Source organism: Octopus bimaculoides, chromosome 1, assembly GCF_001194135.2.
Source record: "Octopus bimaculoides isolate UCB-OBI-ISO-001 chromosome 1, ASM119413v2, whole genome shotgun sequence".
Taxonomy (NCBI): Eukaryota; Metazoa; Mollusca; class Cephalopoda; order Octopoda; family Octopodidae; genus Octopus; species Octopus bimaculoides.
The window spans coordinates 182,705,100-182,710,850 of record NC_068981.1 but is presented as its reverse complement, the minus strand read 5'-3'; the positions used below and the strand labels follow the sequence as shown (position 1 = coordinate 182,710,850).

The following is a 5,751-nucleotide window of genomic DNA, read 5'->3' as shown; positions in this document are numbered from 1 at the left end:
ACAAAAGCCAAACCGGGGATTAACTTTCTAAATACGAATTACCAAAATAGAAGAAACTTTTTTTAACTGTCATTTTGTTGCGTGTGTGTGAGCAAAATATCTAATTTTTACATACCTCTCTTAATTCCAAAAGACCCTGACCACAACATGTTGGGTTATGTTCGTCATTAGTAAAGAAAACACTTTAATTTCACTTCTTGTCATGAGAGGAGGGGTGTTTATTTTATTTATTTATTATTTTGAAAAATTAAAATTTTACAGAATTTTTTTTTTTTTCAGAATCATAATCTCCGTATTTTTCTACGTATTTCGCCAAAAAAAAAAATTTTTTTTTAAGTGAAAATTTAAGAAATTTAGTGGTACGGAGATTTAAATTTTGAATTGCAGATTTTTTTGCAGATTCGGAATCTCCGCACTCGATATAGTGGGTGGATCTTTCCGAACTGACGGGCACCACTTTTCATTTATGTTTTATGTAGTGTTTTTGGTATCGACACACTTTCAAACTTCGTTTTATGTTACAAAACAGAAACTGTGTTATAGAATAGAAATTTTTGTTAAGAAGGCTAAGAGAAAAAGATGTTTTATATGACACATTCTACCAGTATCCCAAGTTTGAAAGTGTTTCGTTAAGAAAACAAGTGGTGCCCATCAATTCAGAAAGATCCTAGTGGGTTCCTGTAAAAAAAAAAAATCGAAAGAACATCCCAGAGGGGTGCGGTCCATTGTCTTTACCTCCGCTAAGTGTCTTCTACTATAAGCTTCAGGCCGATCAAAGCCTTGTGAGTAGAATTGGTAAGCGGAAACTGAAAGAAGACCGTCGTGTGTATATGTTTGTGTGGCTGTGTTAGTTCTCCACAGTGTTGGTTTATTTACGTTCCCGGTGGAATTAATACCATACTTTAAAAATAAGTACTGGGGGCGATTTGTTCGACTACACTTTTCAAGGCAGTTCCCCCAGCATGGCTGCAGTCTGAGAGAGACAAAGATAAATTCCGTGAATGCAAAGATAAATTCCGTGAATGCAAAAAATCGAAAAATCAAAATATAATGGTGCAAGGGAAATAACTCGAGATGTTTACGTTTCCTATATCTTTAAAAATGTATTAAAATCTATATGGCTTGAATATTCAAGTTTTATATCTAAATATATAACTATTTATAAATGTTTCGCGGTTTATTTACATGTCTATCTATTAGTCTCTATGTCTCATCTATCAATCAACATATATTTACTTGTATAGGTAGATTAAAATATTAGAAAAGTTGTTTTAACTTCAGGCGACAACTGCAACATTTTAAGTAACAGTTGTATTTATAATATTCTTCCAGATCATGTATTTTAGCCATATTAATACTTGATCCGCTAAATTATAGTTTTGCTATTAGATCATTCCAACTGGTGTAGAACTGCCTTGGAAATATCTCTGGTCTTCGTCCTGTTTAGGATTCCAGGTTGTTGGCACTCCGTCGCTTACGACGTCGAGGGTTCCAGTTGATCCGATCAACGGAACAGCCTGCTCGTGAAATTAACGTGCAAGTGGCTGAGTACTCCACAGACACGTGTACCCTTAACGTAGTTCTTGGGGATATTTAGCGTGACATAGTGTGACAAGACTGGCCCCTTTGAAAATACAGGTACAACAGAAACAGGAAGAAAGAGTGAGAGAAAGTTGTGGTGAAAGAGTACAGCAGGGTTTGCCACCATCCCCTGCTGGAGCCTCATGGAGCTTTAGGTGTTTTCGCTCAATAAACACTCACAACGCCCGGTCTGGGAATCGAAACCGCGATCTTATGACCGCGAATCCGCTGCCCTAACCACTGGGCCATTGCGCCTCCACAGGATTCCAAGTAAAAGTGATGAAAAGATCAGGACGTCCATTATTACGAAACATAAGTCATAGCATCTAAGTCAGTGTCCTCTGATGCATATATCTTGAGTTTTCTATAAAAGTGGAAGGGAGCTATACAAAGTTTTCCAAGCTCTCACCCAGCGATATCATTTTTAACGCCATCTCGTAAATGCATGTATGATAAACATTTCTTTCTTTACTTTGGCACTACGGCCATAACATAGAGGGGACAGCAAAAGGACAGACAAAGCAATACATTGGGGTACATGGCTGTCAAATAGCTACATGTGTGACCGAGAAGGAAAGAGGGGAATAGAGGGGGAAAATTAAAGGAAGGAGAGAGTTCAGTGAGAGAAAGTGTGATGCAAATAAGAAAATAGGGAGGAGTAAAGGAGAGAGACAGACAGACAGACAGACAGACAAATTGGTGGGAGAGAAAAACAGGAAGTTCTTTTATAGGGTGTATGTGTGTGTGTACACGCAAGTGTATTTTCCGTTTTATCTGATGTGTACTCTCGCTTTTAAACCTTAATTCCTGCATTATACGAGGGTTGGCTGAAAAGTTCCTAGGCTGACCAAAATACTTTCTTGAAATGTGACCAAATGAGGTTTACTTTTCAACATAATGCCCTTTGGTGTCCACACACACTTCTTCCATTGGTATTGCAGTGCTTGCATCTCATCGGTGAAGACAATTTCATGCTGTTGCTCAAAAAAGCCATCAACAGCAGATATAGATATGACATCATCATGACTGTGGTTCTGGTTCCCAGCCAAGTGTTTTTCCATTTGAGGAAGAGATGATAGTCAAGTGGGACAAAATCAGAAGAACAGGTGAGTGATCAACCAGTTCAAAGCCATAGTCATGTACAGCAGCCATTCAAACCAAGGACTTGTATGCTGGAGCATTGTTCTGGTGAAACAAGACCCTTTTTGTCAGTTTTCCAAGGTGTTTGGTCTTGATAGCTTTCATAACTGCCTCATCAGTTGGCATAGTAATCTCCATTGATGGCATGGCCCTTATGAAAATAGTCAATAAATACAATGTCTTTTGCATCCCAAAAAACTGAGACTATCAGATGAAACGCCCTTAGTCTTCTTCGGAGCAGGTGAGGAGGGGGTGTTTCCACTGCATGGATTGTCTCTTTATCTTCAGTTCAAAGTGATGAAGCCAACACTCATCCTGGGTTCAAAAACATTCAAGGAAGGAAACCAGATGGAACTGCCTCAAATGATGTCAGATTTTCCCATGATGTAATCAGCCTGGTGCACTTTTGATCAGGTGTCAGAAGATGTAGCACCCACTGAACAGAAACCTTCATCATGCCAAATTCATTGTGCAGAATATTCTCAACTCTCTCATGGGGTATGTTAATAGCATTGGCTATTTGATTTATAGTCAAACACCAGTTATCCATCACCATGTGGTCCATGCAATGAATGCTTTCCTTAGGAGTGGCAGTTGCAAGACGTCTAGACCTTGGGTCATCTACAAGCCTCTTCCTTCCCTCTTAAATCCAGCTGTCCACTTATGCACAGTTGACAAAGATGGAACATCATCCCCTAATGTAACAACATTAGGGGATAATATCAGCATGAATGTCATGGACCAAAGCATTTTTCTGCAGGTACTTGATAAACACCACAATACCAAACTTTGTCAACTTTCAAGAGAAGTTGCTACTACTACTGTTATTATTATTAACATTATCATTCAGTAGTTTTATTTTTATCACATGCTTTCACTACACTATTGTGTGCAGCTCTGTGTGCCTTGGGTATGTGCTGTGGTTTGTTGTGATGCTCTTATGGTTACTGTATTGAAAGTGTTTTGCGAATGATATGTGCAGTGCCCAGTAGTGCAATTTTCTGTATGTTATATATATTTGTAAGTCCTGTTGTTTTTGTTATGATTTTGTCTGAATATTTTTTTATTATACCTAAGGCACCTACTATTATAGGAATTGTTTCTGTTTTTAGATTCCACATTCGAGTTACCTCTATTTCCAGGTCTTTGTATTTTGAAAGTTTTTCCATTCCTTTTCGAGAAACGTTGTCATCTGTTGGTACTGATATCATTATTATGATTATAAAGATTGACATAACTCTTCACAAAGGTAAATAGACAATAAAAAGAGCACAATGCGATTTGTAACAGATTGTTTATTTAACTGTTTGAACAATATTTTGAGAGATTATCTGTCTCTTTCAGGTTCAAAACATGAGCTGTTCCCAGTATTGCCACCAACTGAGTACTTCCAATGAAGTTTGGTATTGGCAGCTTTTGGTGCCAGAATATTGTTTTGTTTGAGATGGTCCCAAGTGGACTGATCACAATATGTACCACATTCACTTTTGAGGCTCTTAATCCCTCCCTCAAAATTACTGGCCTTGTATCAAAATTTAAAACCATTATTATTATTATTATTATTATTATTATTATTATTATTATTAAAGGGAGCAAGCTGGCAGAATCGTTAGCATGCCAGGCAAAATGCTTAGCAGTATTTCGTCTGCTGCTACGTTCTGAGTTCAAATTCCACCGAGGTCAACTTTTCCTTTCATCCTTTCGGAGTTGATTAAATAAGTACCAGTTATGCACTGGAGTCGATGTAATCAACTTAATCCCTTCTCCCAAATTTGAGGCCTTGTGCTTCCAGTAGAAAGGATTATTATTATTATCATTATTATTATTATTATTATTATTATTATTATTATTATTATTACCATCATCGTTGTTGTTGTTGTAACTGGATTCTAAAGAAATGTTCCCCACCATCATCACCAACAACAACAGCAACTAAAATCAAGGAAAAATAAAGTGATTGGAAGCAAATATGTCCTCTCATATGTAGTCACAAACCAAAGATGTCTAAATGGCAGATAGTGGAAGGGCATTCTAAATGGAAGAGGGGACAATCTGGTGACTGAAGCTTCCTACCAAACAAAACAACATTAAAAGAAATAATAATAAAAAAGGTCAAGCAGTCTGACCGTTTGATAAGCCAACAATCACATCAACAACAGCATCAGAAAAAGAAGATTCAACAACTGGAGATATAAACCGAAAACAGCAGCATCAAGAACAGAAACAATGACAACAAGAGTACTCAGAGAGTGCAAACCTCTGCCAAGGCAACACCAATGAAATAAGCTCAACTGCTACCACAAATGAGAAAACTAAAAATGAACCCAACTGCTCTCAAAAATTAAGTAAAAAAAAACGGAAAATAATCCAGAATCCTTGTCTGGCACTGGATCGATCCTAAAATCTAATCAGTTCGTGCCAGTCACGAGGCCAAACATCCCTGAAAGTTTCATTTGAATCCATCCAGCAGTTCTTTAGATATCTTGTCCACGGATGAACAAGCAAACATGACTGAAAACAATATCTCCACCTTCGCTGTTGTTGTTGGCACTCCGTCGCTTACGACGACGAGGGTTCCAGTTGATCCGATCAACGGAACAGCCTGCTCGTGAAATTAACATGCAAGTGGTTGAGCACTCCACAGACATGTGTACCCTTAACATAGTTCTTGGGGATATTCAGCGCGACACAGTGTGACAAGGCTGACCCTTTGAATTACAGGCACAACAGAAACAGGAAGTAAGAGTGAGAGAAAGTTGTGGTGAAAGAGTACAGCAGGGTTCGCCACCATCCCCTGCTGGAGCCTCGTGGTGTTTCCACTCAATAAACACTCACAACGCCCGGTCTGGGAATCGAAGCCGCGATCCTATGACCGCGAGTCCGCTGCCATAACCACTGGGCCATTGTGCCTCCACTCACCTTCGCTAAGGCAGAGGTAATAAGCACAGCAACATCAAAAGGCACATCAAGAATAACAGCCACAAATGCTACAATAATTACAACCACAGCAATAACAACTCACATTCAAAC

At 38.5% G+C, this 5,751-nt stretch overlaps 1 long non-coding RNA gene across 2 annotated transcripts in view; it reads left to right on the top strand.

The window, feature by feature from the left end:
• LOC128249451 (uncharacterized) overlaps positions 1-5,579 on the top strand; it is a 6,469-nt gene extending 890 nt beyond the window's left edge. The window contains exons 2-3 of one of the 2 annotated variants that reach the window (XR_008265577.1): positions 3,834-3,970; positions 4,066-5,579. This is a non-coding gene — a long non-coding RNA (uncharacterized LOC128249451). The remainder of the gene's footprint in view (positions 1-3,833; positions 3,971-4,065) is intronic. The other variant, XR_008265582.1, reaches the window with a different exon arrangement.
• Positions 5,580-5,751: the final 172 nt, after the last annotated feature.